Genomic DNA, 24,527 nt, shown 5'->3' with positions numbered 1-24,527 from the left:
ACACACGATAAACAGCCTCACCTGTGGTAAGGCTTAAAAAAATTGAATAAACTCGTAAATGTTCCTCTCCCCGGAAATCTTTAGTAAAAGGCGAAAGATTTTTTCGTTTTGAAGAGAAACCAGAGTAAGTTAGAATATGGCTCTCTGGGGGTAAGTGGCACCACATCAAAGACCCCGTCATTGCGATGGTGAGGACCTGAAAGGTATTTTCAGGCTCTAAGAAAGAGGACAAGAACCAGGCCGTTGAGGGAAGCAGGCCCAAATTTCAGAGTCTCTGCTCAAAGCACAGAAAATCAAAAAGGTGGACAGTTCCCATGCGTCTGTCTGGGAATATGCAAATTCTTTTCTGTACACACCTCAGCTCATTAGGAGGCGTTGCGGATGCTGGGCAAGGGGAACGGGAAGCGTGCATCAGGCTTTAGGTGAAGTGGCACTGTAGGACTTTTGTCCCCCAGCGATTTTACGCTTTCCACACCATCCTTCCAATCGATAGGCTGTGAGCCACCACTGTGCTCTACACATAGCCATGCACTTTAAGTCCCTTTTTCGCACGTACTTTCATTAAACCTGAATATAGAAGTATATATCTGTCTAGGCTAGAGGCACATGAAACAGGACTGGCGTGCCGCTTCAAGTGTACCTGAGAGGAATCTGACTCAGGATTGGCCACCCTCTCAGGGCACCGACTCAGGATTGGCCAACCTCTATGGGGCACCTCTAACGGGCACAAATAATGGGCAAGCCCTATGAAAAGCACAGCGTGAGTCTAGGTGCCACCTTGAAAAAGGAGGGTGACGTCTGGCCTCTGACAGCAGGAATATTAAGAGAGGAGAAAACATACTGCCTGCTATCGTGAAATTCCAAGATAGTCACGAAAAGCAATCTCATGCACTGCACAAGCTCTTTCCCATGATGCACCTCTCCTGCACTCTGTCTATGCAAATGAGCAAGCAGAGAGTTCAGGAATAAAACACCTAAGCTCATGTCCCCAAAAAACAGCAGCAAACAACTCGCAGATATTCCCCAATTTCTAATGCTTTTCTTTTAAACACACGATAAACAGCCTCACCTGTGGTAAGGCTTAAAAAAATTGAATAAACTCGTAAATGTTCCTCTCCACGGAAATCTTTAGTAAAAGGCGAAAGATTTTTTCGTTTTGAAGAGAAACCAGAGTAAGTTAGAATATGGCCCTTTGGGGGTAAGTGGCACCACATCAAAGACCCCGTCATTGCGATGGTGAGGACCTGAGAGGTATTTTCAGGCTCTAAGAAAGAGGACAAGAACCAGGCCGGTGAGGGAAGCAGGCCCAAATTTCAGAGTCTCTGCTCAAAGCACAGAAAATCAAAAAGGTGGACAGTTCCCATGCGTCTGTCTGGGAATATGCAAATTCTTTTCTGTACACACCTCAGCTCATTAGGAGGCGTTGCGGCTGCTGGGCAAGGTGAACGGGAAGCGTGCATCAGGCTTTAGGTGAAGTGACACTGTAGGACTTTTGTCCCCCAGCGATTTTACGCTTTCCACACCATCCTTCCAATCGATAGGCTGTGAGCCACCACTGTGCTCTGCACATAGCCATGCACTTTAAGTCCCTTTTTCGCACATACTTTCATTAAACCTGAATATAGAAGTATATATCTGTCTAGGCTAGAGGCACATGAAACAGGACTGGCGTGCCGCTTCAAGTGTACCTGAGAGGAATCTGACTCAGGATTGGCCACCCTCTCAGGGCACCGACTCAGGATTGGCCAACCTCTAACGGGCACAAATAACGGGCAAGCCCTATGAAAAGCACAGCGTGAGTCTAGGTGCCACCTTGAAAAAGGAGGGTGACGTCTGGCCTCTGACAGCAGGAATGTTAAGAGAGGAGAAAACATACTGCCTGCTATCGTGAAATTCCAAGATAGTCACGAAAAGCAATCTCATGCACTGCACAAGCTCTTTCCCATGATGCACCTCTCCTGCACTCTGTCTATGCAAATGAGCAAGCAGAGAGTTCAGGAATAAAACACCTAAGCTCATGTCCCCAAAAAACAGCAGCAGACAACTGGCAGATATTCCCCAATTTCTAATGCTTTTCTTTTAAACACACGATAAACAGCCTCACCTGTGGTAAGGCTTAAAAAAATTGAATAAACTCGTAAATGTTCCTCTCCACGGAAATCTTTAGTAAAAGGCGAAAGATTTTTTAGTTTTGAAGAGAAACCAGAGTAAGTTAGAATATGGCTCTCTGGGGGTAAGTGGCACCACATCAAAGACCCCGTCATTGCGAGGGTGAGGACCTGAGAGGTATTTTTAGGCTCTAAGAAAGAGGACAAGAACCAGGCCAGTGAGGGAAGCAGGCCCAATTTTCAGAGTCTCTGCTCAAAGCACAGAAAATCAAAAAGGTGGACAGTTCCCATGCGTCTGTCTGGGAATATGCAAATTCTTTTCTGTACACACCTCAGCTCATTAGGAGGCGTTGCGGCTGCTGGGCAAGGGGAACGGGAAGCGTGCATCAGGCTTTAGGTGAAGTGACACTGTAGGACTTTTGTCCCCCAGCGATTTTACGCTTTCCACACCATCCTTCCAATCGATAGGCTGTGAGCCACCACTGTGCTCTGCACATAGCCATGCACTTTAAGTCCCTTTTTCGCACGTACTTTCATTAAACCTGAATATAGAAGTATATATCTGTCTAGGCTAGAGGCACATGAAACAGGACTGGCGTGCCGCTTCAAGTGTACCTGAGAGGAATCTGACTCAGGATTGGCCACCCTCTCAGGGCACCGACTCAGGATTGGCCAACCTCTATGGGGCACCTCTAACGGGCACAAATAATGGGCAAGCCCTATGAAAAGCACAGCGTGAGTCTAGGTGCCACCTTGAAAAAGGAGGGCGACGTCTGGCCTCTGACAGCAGGAATATTAAGAGAGGAGAAAACATACTGCCTGCTATCGCGAAATACCAAGATAGTCACGAAAAGCAATCTCATGCACTGTACAAGGTCTTTCCCATGATGCACCTCTCCTGCACTCTGTCTATGCAAATGAGCAAGCAGAGAGTTCAGGAATAAAACACCTAAGCTCATGTCCCCAAAAAACAACAGCAGACAACTGGCAGATATTCCCCAATTTCTAATGCTTTTCTTTTAAACACACAATAAACAGCCTCACCTGTGGTAAGGCTTAAAAAAATTGAATAAACTCGTAAATGTTCCTCTCCACAGAAATCTTTAGTAAAAAGCGAAAGATTTGTTCGTTTTGAAGAGAAACCAGAGTAAGTTAGAATATGGCTCTCTAGGGGTAAGTGGCACCACATCAAAGACCCCGTCATTGCGATGGTGAGGACCTGAGAGGTATTTTCAGGCTCTAAGAAAGAGGACAAGAACCAGGCCGGTGAGGGAAGCAGGCCCAAATTTCAGAGTCTCTGCTCAAAGCACAGAAAATCAAAAAGGTGGACAGTTCCCAGGCGTCTGTCTGGGAATATGCAAATTCTTTTCTGTACACACCTCAGCTCATTAGGAGGCGTTGCGGATGCTGGGCAAGGGGAACGGAAGGCGTGCATCAGGCTTTAGGTGAAGTGGCACTGTAGGACTTTTGTCCCCCAGCGATTTTACGCTTTCCACACCATCCTTCCAATCGTTAGGCTGTGAGCCACCACTGTGCTCTGCACATAGCCATGCACTTTAAGTCCCTTTTTCGCACGTACTTTCATTTAACCTGAATATAGAAGTATATATCTGTCTAGGCTAGAGGAACATGAAACAGGACTGGCGTGCCGCTTCAAGTGTACCTGAGAGGAATCTGACTCAGGATTGGCCACCCTCTCAGGGCACCGACTCAGGATTGGCCAACCTCTATGGGGCACCTCTAACGTGCACAAATAACGGGCAAGCCCTATGAAAAGCACAGCGTGAGTCTAGGTGCCACCTTGAAAAAGGAGGGTGACGTCTGGCCTCTGACAGCAGGAATATTAAGAGAGGAGAAAACATACTGCCTGCTATCGTGAAATTCCAAGATAGTCACGAAAAGCAATCTCATGCACTGCACAAGCTCTTTCCCATGATGCACCTCTCCTGCACTCTGTCGATGCAAATGAGCAAGCAGAGAGTTCAGGAATAAAACACCTAAGCTCATGTCCCCAAAAAACAGCAGCAGACAACTCGCAGATATATTCACCAATTTCTAATGCTTTTCTTTTAAACACACGATAAACAGCCTCACCTGTGGTAAGGCTTAAAAAAATTGAATAAACTCGTAAATGTTCCTCTCCACGGAAATCTTTAGTAAAAGACGAAAGATTTTTTCGTTTTGAAGAGAAACCAGAGTAAGTTAGAATATGGCTCTCTGGGGGTAAGTGGCACCACATCAAAGACCCCGTCATTGCGAGGGTGAGGACCTGAGAGGTATTTTTAGGCTCTAAGAAAGAGGACAAGAACCAGGCCAGTGAGGGAAGCAGGCCCAATTTTCAGAGTCTCTGCTCAAAGCACAGAAAATCAAAAAGGTGGACAGTTCCCATGCGTCTGTCTGGGAATATGCAAATTCTTTTCTGTACACACCTCAGCTCATTAGGAGGCGTTGCGGCTGCTGGGCAAGGGGAACGGGAAGCGTGCATCAGGCTTTAGGTGAAGTGACACTGTAGGACTTTTGTCCCCCAGCGATTTTACGCTTTCCACACCATCCTTCCAATCGATAGGCTGTGAGCCACCACTGTGCTCTGCACATAGCCATGCACTTTAAGTCCCTTTTTCGCACGTACTTTCATTAAACCTGAATATAGAAGTATATATCTGTCTAGGCTAGAGGCACATGAAACAGGACTGGCGTGCCGCTTCAAGTGTACCTGAGAGGAATCTGACTCAGGATTGGCCACCCTCTCAGGGCACCGACTCAGGATTGGCCAACCTCTATGGGGCACCTCTAACGGGCACAAATAATGGGCAAGCCCTATGAAAAGCACAGCGTGAGTCTAGGTGCCACCTTGAAAAAGGAGGGTGACGTCTGGCCTCTGACAGCAGGAATATTAAGAGAGGAGAAAACATACTGCCTGCTATCGTGAAATTCCAAGATAGTCACGAAAAGCAATCTCATGCACTGCACAAGCTCTTTCCCATGATGCACCTCTCCTGCACTCTGTCTATGCAAATGAGCAAGCAGAGAGTTCAGGAATAAAACACCTAAGCTCATGTCCCCAAAAAACAGCAGCAAACAACTCGCAGATATTCCCCAATTTCTAATGCTTTTCTTTTAAACACACGATAAACAGCCTCACCTGTGGTAAGGCTTAAAAAAATTGAATAAACTCGAAAATGTTCCTCTCCACGGAAATCTTTAGTAAAAGGCGAAAGATTTTTTCATTTTGAAGAGAAACCAGAGTAAGTTAGAATATGGCTCTCTGGGGGTAAGTGGCACCACATCAAAGACCCCGTCATTGCGATGGTGAGGACCTGAGAGGTATTTTCAGGCTCTAAGAAAGAGGACAAGAACCAGGCAGGTGAGGGAAGCAGGCCCAAATTTCAGAGTCTCTGCTCAAAGCACAGAAAATCAAAAAGGTGGACAGTTCCCATGCGTCTGTCTGGGAATATGCAAATTCTTTTCTATACACACCTCAGCTCATTAGGAGGCGTTGCGGATGCTGGGCAAGGGGAACGGGAAGCGTGCATCAGGCTTTAGGTGAAGTGGCACTGTAGGACTTTTGTCCCCCAGCGATTTTACGCTTTCCACACCATCCTTCCAATCGTTAGGCTGTGAGCCACTGATGAAGCAAAGCTTCGCATATTTTGCGGCTTGCCGAAATCAAGAACCTCATTTGTGTGTAACAAGGTAACCCGTGTATGTTTTACTAACGTTTATATTTAGTTTAAGTAAAGTTCCCGAAGCTTGCCTATGTGTATTTCTAATGAATTAATCCGTGTCCCTAAAAAATGGCCGCCGCTTGTATTTTAGTTACTGCGCATGCGTCAGCCACACTCACGTGTCCTGACGCGTCTGCAGAAGTGGAGGGAAAGTTATGCGCATGCGTAATTCATAGCTGTGCTTATCATGTGGTACTGCTCGTGCCACTGCTCTTGTGTCCGTGTCAATGTAGCTAACATTTTATGCAATAAGTTTATTTCTTGATGATGATTTAAAAGTACAAACCCTGTGATGTGTTTTCATAATGACATTATTATGTATTAATTTGTTTTCGCTTACTTTTCATGTACCGCGGGAAATGGGGGTCTGAGTGAGAGGAGAGCCATATTGGAGGTCCCTTCTGCGCCTGTGCGACATTCGGCAGCACGAGGGACCTTGGCTGATGGAACATAGCCAGTTGGCAGTGATGGGCGAGATGCTCCTGAGAAAGTCACCTCTGCCCTGCAAGAACAGCGAATGTGGCTCCTTATATGATACATTGTAATGTTGCGCTATTGTTTGCCGTGTAACTTCTCATGGGAACCCCAAACCTGCTAGGCGGTACCCAAATATGTTAATGAAGGCTTCAATTCGTGTATTGTGATTGGTGTGTTACCCAAACCCTACCTTAGGACCAATCGAAATTGAGGGATTCTGACACTTTGCAACATTGGGGGGTGGTACACTGTCCCCAAACTGTATATCTACCCTGGGTTCACCTAGTGAACCGTCCGACTTGTCTGGTTTAGCTGACCTGTCACTGACCCAACGCACTCAATAGGTGACTGAAGATACAGAGCGCTGCGGAGCACTCTGTCCGAATTTGACCATAGACTAAGGTTCTACTGAACCTTAAAGTGCTGGCAGGGCACTTAGCTGGGAGTTCGCTAACCCAATCGGGGTCTTGATCGATAGCTGCAGAGCGGGTGGAGCGCAGGCGTTGCTTCCGAACTGTGGGTTCCGGTCCTGTCCTGAAGAGGGTCCTGTCCTGAAGAGGGTCCTGTCCTGAGGGTTTGCTGTCCTGTCCTGAGGGTCCTGTCCTGATTCGTTTTCCGAGGGTATCCTGTCCTGTCCTGGGTGTCCATTCTGCACCTGCTGTCCTTTGAGGGGTATCCTTCCTTGAGGGTTTCCTGTCCTTAACTGACCCGTGGCCAGGGTTTGGTTTCCACACTTATCTAGGTAAATATTGCTCTGAACCTCTTGAAATTCTTGCACCTTCTGAATTTCTAACTTTTGCTTTAATAAAGTTCAACATTGCATATGTGATATTTTCCATGCCTTTCTGCAACTATTGAAAGTCATTTATAATTTTTGCAAAGTTATTCCTATGTCTTCTCATTTGTTAGAAATTATATTTTGCATAGCAGTGTGTCATTTCCTGATATGGTCTAGAACTTCGTTGCCTAGATTGTTTAAAGGCCCTTCACCTTAAGTGAAGCGTGTTATTCATTATAAACTCTCCTATAGTCACCCACACTTAGTCTATCCCTGTCTAGATAATACTGACTTGCCTAGTATTTTCTCGTTACATTTTATTTAGTACCTTGATGATTACTCTGTCATTATTTCTTCATGCTTATGTGATTTACGTTATCTTGGTTATTGATTGCCTTATTTTACTGTACCTCATGCAAGAAATTATTGAACTTTAGATAAACATTTTAAAACTTCCAGTTGTCCGTGGTCATTTAAACAGTATTTGAATGTTATTGGTTGGGTTTGTATTTTGCTGCCTTTCTTTTACAGCTAGCTCCCTGATTCATTGTGGTCATTAGGCACCCGTATCGGTGGATGGTAAGTCGGGTGCACCGAAAATTGGTAGCAGGGAACACACACACCTCAACCTGGTAGAGCTCGTGAAGTCACCCGATCGATGTATATGGTGATTTGGAAAGTATATGGGCCCTGAAGCCGGAAACGGCGAAAACTATTGGCCGGGTGGCCTCGCGCGCTCTATCAGTTTTCTGGTAGCTAGAGGATGGTTAGGGACTAGTTGAGAGTAAGGCAGGGATTAGTTGGACTAGTTAAGTCGGAAGCTGCTATTATATTAATGCTGCTATAAGAGCGGCTGTTCTGAGGGAACTGATCACTCTCTTGTGAATACGCTGCTGAAATTCATGAATTTTTGTATTGTTATTATTCTTGTTCTTATATTGTTATATGTACTAATCCATGCAATTGTCAATCGTCTAGTTACGTGTTGTCCGAACTCCCCGGGGAATTGAAAGGGCAAGTGGTGAATAGAATCCATTGTCCTGAGGTCACAGGTTCGAGGAAAGTTAGGTGCAGGTTAGGATAACCGGGAAGCACTAACTAGGGTTTTCTGAATACATGTGTGAATAAATGACAGTAACGGGGTTCATTGGCAAAATTCCCATAGTGGCGTAACCTAGTAAGGGTCACATCGGAAAAGTAGCAGGTTCCTCGGAGCTAGCGTGAAAGCAGAGGGGTCCGCTGAGAAACCTTAAACTCGGAATATATCCCGGAAAGAAGTGGATGAGTTTAGGGGAATAACAGGTTCACCGATGCTAAAGTGAAGGGTAGGCGGAAGAGATCTACTCGCAGCGAGTGAAAAGTAAATGGAAGTAGTTTACTTGCAGTAAAAGAATTCTTTCTCTGTCTAGACACTTGAGCACTGTGGCGAATGTGTATTTGTTGTAAAATAACCAAGCACTGAGCACTTTAAAAGAAAGAAAGTTTCCGTTACCTTGTGAAGGGAGGGAGTCAGTCGCGAAGCGCCTCTGACGTCACTCTGTGCCGCGCTGGGATTGGTAGAAGCAGCGGGCGGGTAGCGGAGCTGAAATTGTAAAGGAGGGGTGAGCGCCGGAGCGTGGGAACTGTCTCACGAAGGGGCCGCGCACCCATTGGCGGAGCTTATTTTGTGTCGCGCACCCATTGGTTGCACGAATTTTCTGAAGCGCGTTTTGATTGGAGGTAGTTTGTAAACAAAGTTAGCGCAGAAGTCGTATGTGGCACTCGCGGACTACAGAGACTCGACCTGATCCAAGGCATTTAGGGTTTGAAAGGGATCAGTGGAAGGCTAACAGATACGATATTATGTACGGAACCAAGAGAAAAATGTCCCTTGTAAGTAAGGTGAAAAATTATTTTAAAACGGACAAACCGATTAAATCTAGAGAAGGTGTTCTTGTCCCAGCACCCAATACTCCCGCCTCATTCATGATGTTTGACCGAGGGTACAATACCTGTGTGTGGCTGGAGAATTGGGTGAAGTATACAAAAGATGACGGAGTATTGGCTTTTCCGTTAGATGGTACTTTCAATGGTAGGATCTTATTTAATTTAAGAACCCGAATGAATGAACTACATCCCAGACCAAGACTAACGCAGTATGAGGCATTAGAGGAATGGGAGATTGAGGCTTTTGAAAGAGAAAGACCCCGAATGGACAAGGGTTTGACCAAGTGGTACCCCAGGCAGAAACAGGAGTCCAGGGATAAAAGGATGAAACAGTGGAGGCAGAGCATGATTGTTGAGGGTCTGTTTCCCATGATGCCGGCATGTCATAACATTGGAGCGGGTGAGAAAAGTACTGAAAAATGTAAGCATTGGGGGGCCCTGGGGGATTCAGATGATGAATTAATAGATGACATCTGTACCAGAAGTCCGCCACCTTACAATGAGGGAACCCGACCTTCCAGTGTAGGAGATGTTCCCCGACGCCACTTCCTAAAAGAAGAAGACAGGTCCCTGGGACTGGGAGGGGGTGGTCAAGTATTGCCCTATCCTGAAAAACCCGAACCGACGGAAACAAGGGATATATATCCCAAAATACCCGCAAGCCAGGAAGAAAAATATTCACGTACGAAAACCTTTTTCCCCCGACCCTTGTATGAAAGCGAAGAGAAACCATCGAATTCAGGACTGCCTTTTGTTCAACCTCCATATGGGGAAGAGCGCAGGTCCTTTAATACTGGAACTTTATTCCCGAAACCTAATTATGGGGGAGGACCAAGTGAAACGCATCCTACTGCCCCGAGTTTTACTCCTCCATTGACCCCACAGATATTACATGACACAACTTTAAGAAGGGTACTAGTGGAAAAGGAGCAAGAGGCTCTAGCTAGACAAAGAACAGAAATAATTCAGAAAATTTCCCAGTTAAATACCAGTCCTGAGGCATTGACTATTCCAGTAACTATTGGACCGGTGGTCCCGTTATACGGAAATGGTCAGGGAAATCCGATTACTCCAGTTATGACCCCAGTCATGGCAACCCCGAGACAGGAACCGATCATCATAGATGATCAGTCCAGTGAGTGCGAGTCTGAAGTTGCGTTTTTGGAATTGCCAAACAAACAGACTGGAAAGGGAATACAGCAGAGGTATAACCCTTTTAATACAAAAGAAATTAAATTAGAGACAGCAACAGGTACTAGGAATGTCTCTCTGGTAACTCCGGATGAAATTGAGAGTTGGAGTCGTGAATTAGAGAAGCAGACTCCGCAAACAAAACCTTTAGACCTCTACAAGCTGAGGGTCGAAATAGAAGAATTAATGGCAGGAAATGTGGGGTTGGATCGATTGAATACCTACTCTGAGGAAGAATTGTCGTTCATATGTAAAAGCTTTACTAGGAACACCAGAGTGCTCCATGAAAAACTGACCGAAACAGCAGTTAGTATGGGGGTAGATATCTCAAAATCCAAGCCCTTACAGAAACCGTACAGAGCCGACTTCTCAGACAAAGATATAGAACACCTGAATGTGGCAGGGAAGAAGTTGCAGATTAAAGAATTAATGGGGGTACTGCAGAAATGGGGAGATGTGGAAAAATGGAGAAGCAGGTGGGCGAAAAAGAGGGAAGAGGTTCGCTCCCGACAAGTGACTCCCGAGTTTGCTTTAAGAGAGGTAGAAAAACCTGAGCAGTTATGCCCCATGCGCGAAGTTCCAGGGGGGAAATATGTGCATGTCCCCTGGTCTAGGCAGGATATTGTGTCCTTCACGAACGATTTTCCAAAATTACGAGAGAAACCAGTTGACTGGTACAGGCAGGTGGAGAGGTTCGTGAAGGTACAGAAATGTCTGTGGAAAGACCTGGATGGGTTTTTCGACATTGTGGTTCCAGTAGATTTATGGACCCAGTGTAAAATAAACATAGACTGGCCGAGTGAGGAGTACCCCAGAAACAAGGAAACTGGAGAGCCATCAAAGGATGTCATGCGAAAATATGAGCAGGTAATTCAGCATTTGAAAGAAAAGGTGCCCGCAAAGGAAACTGATTGGACAAAAATAGATAGAACAACACAGGAAAGGGACGAGACAGTGCACTCCTTCTATGAGAGGTTATTGCAGGTATTTAAAACATACAGTGGTATTGACAACATCGACCTGAAAGATATGACGCACTTTATTTACAGGTTTGTAAATGGTTTAAGACCTGAAATTTGTCAGTGGATAAAAGACAATAAAATCTGTTGGCATACTAAGAAAATGGATGAGGTCCTGCGGTACGCTAAGTACTGCGAGGACGAGATGGCAGAAAAGAAAAAGGCCCTTAAGGAGAAGGTTATGTGGGCTCAGGTGAAGCTCGCAGAACAACAGGAAAAACAATTGAGTAACATGGTTAAAAATGCTGAGAACAAAGGTCCTGGGGGAGGGGGTGGAGGAAAGCCCCGGCCCAAATTTAGCAGGGAAGAGGCTATGAAAAAATGTCCCTGCCATCAGTGCGGCGAAATTGGACACTGGCGAAACGAGTGTCCCCAATTAGTCGATGTTAATGAGAAAACTCCTGATTTAACTCCACAGACGCAGAAAGAAAGACCAAGAAAGACTCAACCCCAGGTAAAAACAGTTCAGGTGCCTCGAGCACCCAAGCAGGTATACAGGGGAAGACAGGCAGAAAATGAAGAGATAGAGGTTTGGGAAAGCGGGGAGAACAGAAATACAGCAACTTCGCAGTATCTGCTAAATGATACCTTCCTTTGTAACGATCAGGACTGACGGGGCCTGAGAGGGGAGGACGAGGAGTGCGTACTTGGCGCTTCCTTGCCGGTAGACCAGTCTGGACCATATATTGAAGGAAAGGTTGACGGAAATGATGTCACCTTCCTGTTGGACACTGGCGCTACCCGTTCTACTGTAAGAACAGTGGACGTTCCAAACCTACCCCTCTCGGGAGAAAATATCCAAGTAGTAGGTGTATCTAATCAATTGATTAGTACTCCTGTTACCGAACCAATGGAGATTTCAATTGGAAATTTTAAACAGATGCATAGATTTGTCGTCTGTGACACCAGTCCAGTGAATCTACTGGGACGTGATTTGCTGTGCAAAATGAACTGTACCATCTTTTGCACACCAAAAGGTGTTGAAATACAGACCCCAGATGATGACGGCATTTATAAATTATTGTTGCTTAGACCTGACTCAGAAATTAAAAGATTGACCCTGCAGGACTTGCCCCAAGAACTACAGGAAGCTGTAAAGCCAGAGGTGTGGGATTTCACTGGAAAGGATGTGGGGTTGATGAAAGATGTGGACCCCATACAAATAGCCATCAAGGACAATGCAGTATATCCTAACACTAGGCCCTACCGAATGAATGCTGAAGTGAAAGCAGGTGTCACTCTGGAAATACAAAAATTATTGGAAGGAAACATCATACAGGAAGTGATGAGCAGCCCATGCAACTCACCGATTATGGGCATCAAAAAGCCTAGTGGCAAGTATAGGGTAGTGCAGGACCTAAGAAAGGTTAACAAAATTGTAGTTCCTTGCTGCCCTATTGTCCCAAACCCTGCAGTGATCTTGTACCAGATTCCTTGGGATGCTGAATGGTTCACTGTGATTGATTTGTGTCATGCATTCTTTTCGATACCCCTGCACCCCGACAGCAAATTTCTTTTCTCATTTGCTTTCGAGGGTCACGTGTATTGTTGGAACAGGGTCCCTCAGGGGTATACAGAGAGCCCCTCTATCTTTAATCAGATCTTGAAAAAATGTCTAGAGACTTTGATCTTACCTGGGAACTCTGTGTTAGTGCAGTACATAGACGACCTTCTACTGGCGTCTAAAAGTCACCGGGACTGTGTAGTTGACACCATTGCCCTCCTAAATCATCTGTGTGAGAAAGGGCATAAAGTAGCCCCTGACAAACTACAGTTCTGTGCGAAATCTGTAAAATATCTGGGACACCAAATAGAAAAGGGTGTCAGAAAGGTCACATCAGAAAGAGTGAGAATAATTCAAAAAATGCAGTTGCCCCGTACTCAAAAAGATGTCAGAATGTTCCTGGGTGTATTAGGGTACTGCAGGCAGTGGATTCTGGGATTTGCAGCCTTAGCCAGGCCCTTGATAAAAATGACCACGAGAGGAATGCCAGATGTTGTACAGTGGGACGATGAAAGTCTAATGGCTTTCACAAGACTGAAAAATTGTCTGTGTACAGCCCCTGCGTTGGGAATGCCAGATTATTCCAAAGAGTTTGCCCTTTTCTGTGACACTCGCGATAATTGCGCATTGTCTGTCCTGACTCAAGAACATGGCACGACCAGAAGGCCTGTGGCTTATTTCTCTGCCACACTGGACCCAGTAGCTGCTGGGTTACCAGGCTGTTTGAAAGCAGTAGCTGCTACCTGTGCAAGTTTGGAACAGAGTGAGTCCATTGTCATGGGACATCCTGTGACCGTATATGTTTCACATGGAGTGGTAATTCTATTGACCAGAACTAAAACACAGTATCTCACCCCTAGTCGGCTGACTAAATACGAGAGGATTCTTGTGGGTGCAGCAAATGTAAGCATTGTTAGGTGCGGTATTCTGAACCCTGCCACCTTACTCCCCGACCCCTTGGAAATGGAAGGTGGGGATGATGATGAACATGATTGTATTGACCTGACAGAGTTCAGTACTAAGCCACGCCCAGACATAAAAGAAGTACCATTGCCTGAGCATGATAAAGAACTATTTGTGGATGGTTCCTGTCTAAGACATGAATTAGGAGGCTTGAGTGCTGCTTATGCAGTAGTGTCTTTCACAAAAATTGAACAAGCAGGTTACCTATATAACATCAAGTCTGCACAAGTAGCCGAATTGATAGCCATGATAAAGGCTTGCAAAATTGGGAAGGACTTACGCATAACAGTGTATACTGACAGTCAGCACTGTTATGGCGTTGTGCATGACTTTGGCCAATTATGGCTACAGAGGGAATTCATGACTTCCTCAGGTACTCCCATTCGGAATGCAAAAGTTGTTCATGACCTTTTAGAGGCCATCCAGTTGCCCAAAGAACTGGCAGTGGTAAAATGTACCGCTCATCAAAGGAGCATGGACAGAGTATCACTGGGAAACGATTATGCTGATCGAGTGGCTCAATGGTGTGCCAAAGATCGGTATATTGTAAATCCAAAACGAGGGGGGCCAGGAACCAGCTGCCAGCTTCAGGTGTTTGAGGAAGTGCCTACATGGGATGAGGTGAGAGAGTGGCAGGAGTCGGCTCCTTGGCAAGAAAGAGAGAAATGGAAGGAGGATGGATGTAGACCGAGACGTGTGGATGGTGTCATCTTGGGCCCAACTGGTATGCCTGTGTTACCCCGACACTTGCTTGGCACAATGGCTAGATTAATACATGAAGGATCACACATTGGTAGGGATGCCATGATTCTGGTATTTCAACAGACTTGGTACAGTAAAAAGTTCAGGAAGGTAGCAGAGTCCCTCTGCCAGAGGTGCCTGTCATGTCAACAGATGAACCCAGGCAAGAGGACAATGGTTGAACTGAGCAAGATTGGGAGATCAGGGGGTCCCTTTATAAAGATACAGGTTGATTTCATCACCATGCCCCGTTGTGAAGGGAAACGATATGTCCTTGTCATTGTTTGCGTATTTTCAAAATGGGTAGAAGCTTACCCTACTCCTCAAAGTGACGCACTGACAGTAGCGAAGTGTTTACTAAAAGAACTGATACCTAGGTTCGGAATACCATGCATTATTGAATCAGATAAGGGTGGACATTTCCAGAATGACATACTGGCTGAACTCTGTAAGGCCTTTGGAATAAGGCAGAAACTCCATTGTGCATACCACCCAGAGGCTTCTGGAATAGTGGAACAAGTAAATGGAACTATCAAAAACAGACTAGCAAAGCTGACAGATGCTACTGGCATGACCTGGGTGAAGGCCCTGCCCCTGGTCCTGATGGGACTGAGAAGTGTTCCAGACCGCAAGACAGGCCTAAGTCCCCATGAAATCATTATGGGAAGAGTGATGAGACAAGCATGGGTGCCAGGAAGCAAACTGTTGAGTATTACTGATGATTTGGTGCTTGAATACTGCAGAAGATTGGGTGACCAAGTGCGTTCTATCTCTCGCCAGATTGGAGACGACGGCATCCTCAATCCAACGACTCCTCTCCACAGCTTGGTTCCAGGAGATTGGGTCAAAATAAAGAAGCACACTCGATCAAGCTGTCTGGCACCAAGGTGGGGAAAGAAACGCCAAGTAATCCTGGTGACAACCACTGCAGTGAAGGTCGCAGGTGTTCCTCAGTGGATCCACGCTGGACACACCCAGAAGGTATTGCCAGACAGAGGATTTGAAGAAGAAGGGCAACCAGCAGAGGACCCTGAAGGAGCCAGACCAGAAGCAACTGACAACGAGCAGCCCAGCACCAGTCAGGTTGCAGGAACAGCAGACGTTGGCCCAGGAGTAGTTGACTACGAACTGCCAAGAATCCAGCCTGCTGAAGAGGTCCAGGAAACTGAGCCAGGAGTAGCTGAAGACGAGCTGCCAAGCATATGGCCAGAAGAATGGATACCGATGATTGATCTGACTGAAGATCCTATCAGAACAAGAGAACGACTTAGTGAAGGTAGAGAGTGGACTAGTCAGGAAAAGCAAGGCACAGGCGAAGAACCTCAGCCGCTTGAGATTCAAATCAAAACTGAGGAAGGAGAAGGTCAGACAGGGACAGAGCAGGTATTCGATACACCACCACGAACACCTGATGCAGATAAGGGAGAGACTAGAAAAAGAGTGATAGTTCGAGCAGAAGAAAATCAAGAGATCGAAGTGCTTGAACAGGATCAGAGAGGGTTAGAAGAACGGGTTCAGGAAACAGAAATAGAAATAAAGACAATCGAAAGCCAAAAACAAAATATTCCTGAACAAGGCCAGATTAGCAACCAGGCAGAAGAATTTGATGCTAGCCCTGGAACTAGTCAGATAAGGGAAGTAGGAGAAGAAAGTGGAGAAGAATTACCACAAGATAAAGAGAACAAGAAAGTAAGAAAAGAAAGCGAAGTCCAAGTACCAACTAAGAGACTAAAGAAAAGAAACAACCTTGAGCCTAGGTTTGTAAAAAGACTGAGACTAAGGATAAAGACAGTGGAAGAAAAACGTGCAGAGGCAAGAAGAAGTGCTCGGATAGCAGAGCAAGAAGAAGACTCTTCCAAAAGAAGGAGTGAGCGAATAAAAAGACAAAACAAAAAGTACAAGTCTCCTGAATGGACACTGGTTTTGGAGGAACTTGAAGATCTTGATATAACTGACGTGAGCGACGGGGAACCTGTCCCAGAGTACTCAGCTGAAGAGGAAGACGAACCACCGTGAATTTGCACAAAGTAAGCTAGTTGTGTAAAAAGCCAAAAAGAGGGGTGAAAACACTCCTTCTGAGCCAAAATGTCTGATTCAACAGTGAATGGTAGACCTAGTTGCAGCCGTTTCAAAACGTGTTGCAAGGTGTGTATATGTAGTGTAGTAGTACTGATAGTTATCTGGATAGGATTAACAATTTTCATTCCCTTTGCTGTAAGTAAAGATACTAACATTGTCCCTACTGAAACTGTAAATACTGACAGTGAGGAGTTGACAACACAGAGTGTAGAAAGACATGAAAGAGCTTTGAGACAAACCAAACAGAACTTAGAAGCATCAGATGAGGGAGGACTACATTATCATGGAATGAAGAACAAGACACACTTAAATGTTTTCGCAAACTTGTTAATACACTATGTAGAGACTATGGAAATTGAAGATTGCTATGTCTGCATGAAGCTACCTACTTCGGTGGCTGAAGGCGTGACATACCATCATCTGCCATTGACATATGGAATTTCCTGTAGCATTTTAGCTAGTTTATTTTACAAAAGGGGACCGTTACAGTATTATTACTCTAACAATGACGTGATTTTTTCTGAACTTCCTATACGTGGGAACTTGAATCCTGTACATACCAAAACTGACACCATAAGATATATGGGAGACTACTTTCTGACTATAGGGAACATTGACATAGCAGACGCACACAGAGATAACTTGACTTGTTCTTTGCGTGAGCAGGAAAAGATGTTCCTGAACATGGCAGAGAAAAGGAGAATTAAAATTCAGAAGAAGGCTAATGACGAAAGTCAGAAAAAGCCAAAGTGGGCAGAAAACATGGAAGGCACCTCATCTGGTGGAGCGGGTCCTGCTCTGTTGCTGGATTTTGAAAAGAAAGGCAAGCTATGTCTTCACCGCGAGAAGACTAGCTATTATAATAATGTTTTCATTGGTTCCAGTGAATGCGAACATAATTACAAGGTAATTGGAGGTTGGGGTTTCAAAAATGGGTCAGAGCCTGTGTTTCCTGGAATTTATTACATTTGTGGGGACAAGGCTTATTTCAAATTGCCGGATCACTGGTATGGGAGCTGCTACTTTGGCATTGTTTTCCCGAAAATATACCATGTGAATGGAAAAGCTGGAAGCAATGAAGATACTAATGGCTTAGTGCGTAGTAAAAGAGAAAGTATAGGTGAAATTATGGGTAGTATTTTCAGTGCACTGATACCTGGAGTGGGAGTGGTTCTGAACACTCACAGAATTTGCAAATTGTCTACTATAGTAGATGTGCTGTCTACTGAAACAGCTCATGGATTTCTGCTGGTCAATACCGAAATGGTTGCGATCAGATCAATGGTTTTACAAAATCGACTTGCTCTTGACACCTTATTAGCGAAAGAGGGCGGAGTCTGCCGGATGTTGAAGGCGCAACATTGTTGCACTTATATTCCGGACAAAAGTGTGCAGATCAAAAGATATGTGAAAAACATTACTAATTTGGCAAAGGAACTCAAACCACTCGAGGTTGATAGTGCCTGGAAGAGACTGGTAGATGGTCTCTCAAATGTAGGTCATTGGCTTGCTAGCATAGGTAAAAGCTTATTATTCAAAATTCTGATGCCAATTGGTATTATAGGTCTTATTATACTTTCCATTTTCTTATGCTGTAAATACCGCAAGCGCACCAAAAAGCACGAGATAAATGCAAGAGGAGTGAAACGAAGTGTGGATGAGATGGAATTAGAGGAAGTGAATGATCAGATATACAAAAAGGTGAAGACTTCTCACCCTGCTAAAACTGAAAGAGAAAAGTTAGAACGGTTGCTGGAAGAAATAGAACTTTATAAAGTGTGAAAGAAAGTTGGCATCTGGTTCCATTATAATTTGTGATGATAGTAGATATCATCAAAGAGGGGATTGATGAAGCAAAGCTTCGCATATTTTGCGGCTTGCCGAAATCAAGAACCTCATTTGTGTGTAACAAGGTAACCCGTGTATGTTTTACTAACGTTTATATTTAGTTTAAGTAAAGTTCCCGAAGCTTGCCTATGTGTATTTCTAATGAATTAATCCGTGTCCCTAAAAAATGGCCGCCGCTTGTATTTTAGTTACTGCGCATGCGTCAGCCACACTCACGTGTCCTGACGCGTCTGCAGAAGTGGAGGGAAAGTTATGCGCATGCGTAATTCATAGCTGTGCTTATCATGTGGTACTGCTCGTGCCACTGCTCTTGTGTCCGTGTCAATGTAGCTAACATTTTATGCAATAAGTTTATTTCTTGATGATGATTTAAAAGTACAAACCCTGTGATGTGTTTTCATAATGACATTATTATGTATTAATTTGTTTTCGCTTACTTTTCATGTACCGCGGGAAATGGGGGTCTGAGTGAGAGGAGAGCCATATTGGAGGTCCCTTCTGCGCCTGTGCGACATTCGGCAGCACGAGGGACCTTGGCTGATGGAACATAGCCAGTTGGCAGTGATGGGCGAGATGCTCCTGAGAAAGTCACCTCTGCCCTGCAAGAACAGCGAATGTGGCTCCTTATATGATACATTGTAATGTTGCGCTATTGTTTGCCGTGTAACTTCTCATGGCAACCCCAAACCTGCTAGGCGGTACCCAAATATGTTAATGAAGGCTTCAATTCGTGTATTGTGATTGGTGTGTTACCCAAACCCTACCTTAGGACCAATCGAAATTGAGGGATTCTGACACTTTGCAACATTGGGGGGTGGTACACTGTCCCCAAACTGTATATCTACCCTGGGTTCACCTAGTGAACCGTCCGACTTGTCTGGTTTAGCTGACCTGTCACTGACCCAACGCACTCAATAGGTGACTGAAGATACAGAGCGCTGCGGAGCACTCTGTCCGAATTTGACCATAGACTAAGGTTCTACTGAACCTTAAAGTGCTGGCAGGGCACTTAGCTGGGAGTTCGCTAACCCAATCGGGGTCTTGATCGATAGCTGCAGAGCGGGTGGAGCGCAGGCGTTGCTTCCGAACTGTGGGTTCCGGTCCTGTCCTGAAGAGGGTCCTGTCCTGAAGAGGGTCCTGTCCTGAGGGTTTGCTGTCCTGTCCTGAGGGTCCTGTCCTGATTCGTTTTCCGAGGGTATCCTGTCCTGTCCTGGGTGTCCATTCTGCACCTGCTGTCCTTTGAGGGGTATCCTTCCTTGAGGGTTTCCTGTCCTTAACTGACCCGTGGCCAGGGTTTGGTTTCCACACTTATCTAGGTAAATATTGCTCTGAACCTCTTGAAATTCTTGCACCTTCTGAATTTCTAACTTTTGCTTTAATAAAGTTCAACATTGCATATGTGATATTTTCCATGCCTTTCTGCAACTATTGAAAGTCATTTATAATTTTTGCAAAGTTATTCCTATGTCTTCTCATTTGTTAGAAATTATATTTTGCATAGCAGTGTGTCATTTCCTGATATGGTCTAGAACTTCGTTGCCTAGATTGTTTAAAGGCCCTTCACCTTAAGTGAAGCGTGTTATTCATTATAAACTCTCCTATAGTCACCCACACTTAGTCTATCCCTGTCTAGATAATACTGACTTGCCTAGTATTTTCTCGTTACATTTTATTTAGTACCTTGATGATTACTCTGTCATTATTTCTTCATGCTTATGTGATTTACGTTATCTTGGTTATTGATTGCCTTATTTTACTGTACCTCATGCAAGAAATTATTGAACTTTAGATAAACATTTTAAAACTTCCAGTTGTCCGTGGTCATTTAAACAGTATTTGAATGTTATTGGTTGGGTTTGTATTTTGCTGCCTTTCTTTTACAGCTAGCTCCCTGATTCATTGTGGTCATTAGGCACCCGCATCGGTGGATGGTAAGTCGGGTGCACCGAAAATTGGTAGCAGGGAACACACACACCTCAACCTGGTAGAGCTCGTGAAGTCACCCGATCGATGTATATGGTGATTTGGAAAGTATATGGGCCCTGAAGCCGGAAACGGCGAAAACTATTGGCCGGGTGGCCTCGCGCGCTCTATCACCACCACTGTGCTCTGCACATAGCCATGCACTTTAAGTCCCTTTTTCGCACGTACTTTCATTAAACCTGAATATAGAAGTATATATCTGTCTAGGCTAGAGGCACATGAAACAGGACTGGCGTGCCGCTTCAAGTGTACCTTAGAGGAATCTGACTCAGGATTGGCCACCCTCTCAGGGCACCGACTCAGGATTAGCCAACCTCTATGGGGCACCTCTAACGGGCACAAATAATGGGCAAGCCCTATGAAAAGCACAGCGTGAGTCTAGGTGCCACCTTGAAAAAGGAGGGTGACGTCTGGCCTCTGACAGCAGGAATATTAAGAGCGGAGAAAACATACTGCCTGCTATCGTGAAATTTCAAGATAGTCACGAAAAGCAATCTCATGCACTGCACAAGCTCTTTCCCATGATGCACCTCTCCTGCACTCTGTCTATGCAAATGAGCAAGCAGAGAGTTCAGGAATAAAACACCTAAGCTCATGTCCCCAAAAAACAGCAGCAGACAACTCCCAGATATTCCCCAATTTCTAATGCCTTTCTTTTAAACACACGATAAACAGCCTCACCTGTGGTAAGGCTTAAAAAAATTAAATAAACTCGTAAATGTTCCTTTCCACGGAAATCTTTAGTAAAAGGCGAAAGATTTTTTAGTTTTGAAGAGAAACCAGAGTAAGATAGAATATGGCTCTCTGGGGGTAAGTGGCACCACATCAAAGACCCCGTCATTGCGAGGGTGAGGACCTGAGAGGTATTTTCAAAATCTAAGAAAGAGGACAAGGACCAGGCCGGTGAGGGAAGCAGGCCCAAATTTCAGAGTCTCTGCTCAAAGCACAGAAAATCAAAAAGGTGGACAGTTCCCATGCGTCTGTCTGGGAATATGCAAATTCCTTTCTGTACACACCTCAGCTCATTAGGAGGCATTGCGGCTGCTGGGCAAGGGGAACGGGAAGCGTGCATCAGGCTTTAGGTGAAGTGGCACTGTAGGACTTTTGTCCCCCAGCGATTTTACGCTTTCCACACCATCCTTCCAATCGTTAGGCTGTGAGCCACCACTGTGCTCTGCACATAGCCATGCACTTTAAGTCCCTTTTTCGCACATACTTTCATTAAACCTGAATATAGAAGTATATATCTGTCTAGGCTAGAGGCACATGAAAAAGGACTGGCGTGCCGCTTCAAGTGTACCTGAGAGGAATCTGACTCAGGATTGGCCACCCTCTCAGGGCACCGACTCAGGATTGGCCAACCTCTATGGGGCACCTCTAACGGGCACAAATAATGGGCAAGCCCTATGAAAAGCACAGCGTGAGTCTAGGTGCCACCTTGAAAAAGGAGGGTGACGTCTGGCCTCTGACAGCAGGAATATTAAGAGAGGAGAAAACATACTGCCTGCTATCGTGAAATTCCAAGATAGTCACGAAAAGCAATCTCATGCACTGCACAAGCTCTTTCCCATGATGCACCTCTCCTGCACTCTGTCTATGCAAATGAGCAAGCAGAGAGTTCAGGAATAAAACACCTAAGCTCATGTCCCCAAAAAACAGCAGCAAACAACTCGCAGATATTCCCCAATTTCTAATGCTTTTCTTTTAAACACACGATAAACAGCCTCACCTGTGGTAAGGCTTAAAAAAATTGAATAAACTCGTAAATCTTCCTCTCCACGGAAATCTTTAGTAAAAGGCGAAAGATTTTTTCGTTTTGAAGAAAAACCAGAGTAAGTTAGAATATGGCTCTCTGGGGGTAAGTGGCACCACATCAAAGACCCCGTCATTGCGAGGGTGAGGACCTGAGAGGTATTTTCAAAATCTAAGAAAGAGGACAAGAACCAGGCCGGTGAGGGAAGCAGGCCCAAATTTCAGAGTCTCTGCTCAAAGCACAGAAAATCAAAAAGGTGGACAGTTCCCATGCGTCTGTCTGGGAATATGCAAATTCTTTTCTGTACACACCTCAGCTCATTAGGAGGCGTTGCGGCTGCTGGGCAAGGGGAACGGGCAGCGTGCATCAGGCTTTAGGTGAAGTGGCACTGTAGGACTTTTGTCCTACAGCGATTTTACGCTTTCCACACCATCCTTCCAATCGTTAGGCTGTGAGCCACCACTGTGCTCTGCACATAGCCATGCACTTTAAGTCCCTTTTTCGCACGTACTTTCATTAAACCTGAATATAGAAGTATATATCTGTCTAGGCTAGAGGCACATGAAACAGGACTGGCGTGCCGCTTCAAGTGTACCTGAGAGGAATCTGACTCAGGATTGGCCACCCTCTCAGGGCACCGACTCAGGATTGGCCAACCTCTATGGGGCACCTCTAACGGGCACAAATAATGGGCAAGCCCTATGAAAAGCACAGCGTGAGTCTAGGTGCCACCTTGAAAAAGGAGGGCGACGTCTGGCCTCTGACAGCAGGAATATTAAGAGAGGAGAAAACATACTGCCTGCTATCGTGAAATTCCAAGATAGTCACGAAAAACAATCTCATGCACTGTACAAGCTCTTTCCCATGATGCACCTCTCCTGCACTCTGTCTATGCAAATGAGCAAGCAGAGAGTTCAGGAATAAAACACCTAAGCTCATGTCCCCAAAAAACAGCAGCAGACAACTGGCAGATATTCCCCAATTTCTAATGCTTTTCTTTTAAACACACGATAAACAGCCTCACCTGTGGTAAGGCTTAAAAAAATTGAATAAACTCGTAAATGTTCCTCTCCACGGAAATCTTTAGTAAAAGGCGAAAGATTTTTTTAGTTTTGAAGAGAAACCAGAGTAAGTTAGAATATGGCTCTCTGGGGGTAAGTGGCACCACATCAAAGACCCCGTCATTGCGAGGGTGAGGACCTGAGAGGTATTTTTAGGCTCTAAGAAAGAGGACAAGAACCAGGCCAGTGAGGGAAGCAGGCACAATTTTCAGAGTCTCTGCTCAAAGCACAGAAAATCAAAAAGGTGGACAGTTCCCATGCGTCTGTCTGGGAATATGCAAATTCTTTTCTGTACACACCTCAGCTCATTAGGAGGCGTTGCGGCTGCTGGGCAAGGGGAACGGGAAGCGTGCATCAGGCTTTAGGTGAAGTGACACTGTAGGACTTTTGTCCCCCAGCGATTTTACGCTTTCCACACCATCCTTCCAATCGATAGGCTGTGAGCCACCACTGTGCTCTGCACATAGCCATGCACTTTAAGTCCCTTTTTCGCACGTACTTTCATTAAACCTGAATATAGAAGTATATATCTGTCTAGGCTAGAGGCACATGAAACAGGACTGGCGTGCCGCTTCAAGTGTACCTGAGAGGAATCTGACTCAGGATTGGCCACCCTCTCAGGGCACCGACTCAGGATTGGCCAACCTCTATGGGGCACCTCTAACGGGCACAAATAATGGGCAAGCCCTATGAAAAGCACAGCGTGAGTCTAGGTGCCACCTTGAAAAAGGAGGGCGACGTCTGGCCTCTGACAGCAGGAATATTAAGAGAGGAGAAAACGTACTGCCTGCTATCGTGAAATTCCAAGATAGTCACGAAAAGCAATCTCATGCACTGTACAAGCTCTTTCCCATGATGCACCTCTCCTGCACTCTGTCTATGCAAATGAGCAAGCAGAGAGTTCAGGAATAAAACACCTAAGCTCATGTCCCCAAAAAACAGCAGCAGACAACTGGCAGATATTCCCCAATTTCTAATGCTTTTCTTTTAAACACACGATAAACAGCCTCACCTGTGGTAAGGCTTAAAAAAATTGAATAAACTCGTAAATGTTCCTCTCCACGGAAATCTTTAGTAAAAGGCGAAAGATTTTTTAGTTTTGAAGAAAAACCAGAGTAAGTTAGAATATGGCTCTCTGGGGGTAAGTGGCACCACATCAAAGACCCCGTCATTGCGATGGTGAGGACCTGAGAGGTATTTTCAGGCTCTAAGAAAGAGGACAAGAACCAGGCCGGTGAGGGAAGCAGGCCCAAATTTCAGAGTCTCTGCTCAAAGCACAGAAAATCAAAAAGGTGGACAGTTCCCATGCGTCTGTCTGGGAATATGCAAATTCTTTTCTGTACACACCTCAGCTCATTAGGAGGCGTTGCG

The 24,527-nt window shown here is 45.2% G+C and overlaps 10 non-coding genes across 10 annotated transcripts; all 10 read right to left on the bottom strand.

Annotated features, from left to right (window-relative positions):
- Positions 1-13: 13 nt before the first annotated feature.
- LOC144800662 (U5 spliceosomal RNA) lies at positions 14-128 on the bottom strand. The gene has a single exon (XR_013604552.1). It is a non-coding gene; the product is annotated as a U5 spliceosomal RNA (small nuclear RNA).
- A 933-nt stretch (positions 129-1,061) lies between these two features.
- Positions 1,062-1,176, bottom strand: LOC144801390 (U5 spliceosomal RNA). Its single transcript, XR_013605200.1, has one exon. It is a non-coding gene; the product is annotated as a U5 spliceosomal RNA (small nuclear RNA).
- A 920-nt stretch (positions 1,177-2,096) lies between these two features.
- LOC144800611 (U5 spliceosomal RNA) lies at positions 2,097-2,211 on the bottom strand. Its single transcript, XR_013604504.1, has one exon. It is a non-coding gene; the product is annotated as a U5 spliceosomal RNA (small nuclear RNA).
- A 933-nt stretch (positions 2,212-3,144) lies between these two features.
- On the bottom strand, positions 3,145-3,259 carry LOC144800877 (U5 spliceosomal RNA). Its single transcript, XR_013604758.1, has one exon. It is a non-coding gene; the product is annotated as a U5 spliceosomal RNA (small nuclear RNA).
- A 935-nt stretch (positions 3,260-4,194) lies between these two features.
- Positions 4,195-4,309, bottom strand: LOC144800677 (U5 spliceosomal RNA). The gene has a single exon (XR_013604566.1). It is a non-coding gene; the product is annotated as a U5 spliceosomal RNA (small nuclear RNA).
- Positions 4,310-5,242: 933 nt separating this feature from the next.
- Positions 5,243-5,357, bottom strand: LOC144800510 (U5 spliceosomal RNA). Its single transcript, XR_013604406.1, has one exon. It is a non-coding gene; the product is annotated as a U5 spliceosomal RNA (small nuclear RNA).
- A 15,658-nt stretch (positions 5,358-21,015) lies between these two features.
- LOC144800876 (U5 spliceosomal RNA) lies at positions 21,016-21,130 on the bottom strand. Its single transcript, XR_013604757.1, has one exon. It is a non-coding gene; the product is annotated as a U5 spliceosomal RNA (small nuclear RNA).
- Positions 21,131-22,063: 933 nt separating this feature from the next.
- On the bottom strand, positions 22,064-22,178 carry LOC144800879 (U5 spliceosomal RNA). Its single transcript, XR_013604760.1, has one exon. It is a non-coding gene; the product is annotated as a U5 spliceosomal RNA (small nuclear RNA).
- Positions 22,179-23,111: 933 nt separating this feature from the next.
- Positions 23,112-23,227, bottom strand: LOC144800927 (U5 spliceosomal RNA). Its single transcript, XR_013604806.1, has one exon. It is a non-coding gene; the product is annotated as a U5 spliceosomal RNA (small nuclear RNA).
- A 933-nt stretch (positions 23,228-24,160) lies between these two features.
- On the bottom strand, positions 24,161-24,275 carry LOC144800848 (U5 spliceosomal RNA). The gene has a single exon (XR_013604731.1). It is a non-coding gene; the product is annotated as a U5 spliceosomal RNA (small nuclear RNA).
- Positions 24,276-24,527: the final 252 nt, after the last annotated feature.

The sequence above is a fragment of the Lissotriton helveticus genome, chromosome 12, assembly GCF_964261635.1.
Source record: "Lissotriton helveticus chromosome 12, aLisHel1.1, whole genome shotgun sequence".
Taxonomy (NCBI): Eukaryota; Metazoa; Chordata; class Amphibia; order Caudata; family Salamandridae; genus Lissotriton; species Lissotriton helveticus.
Note: the sequence above shows the minus strand (reverse complement) of the source record. Positions and strands in the feature narration are given on the sequence as shown.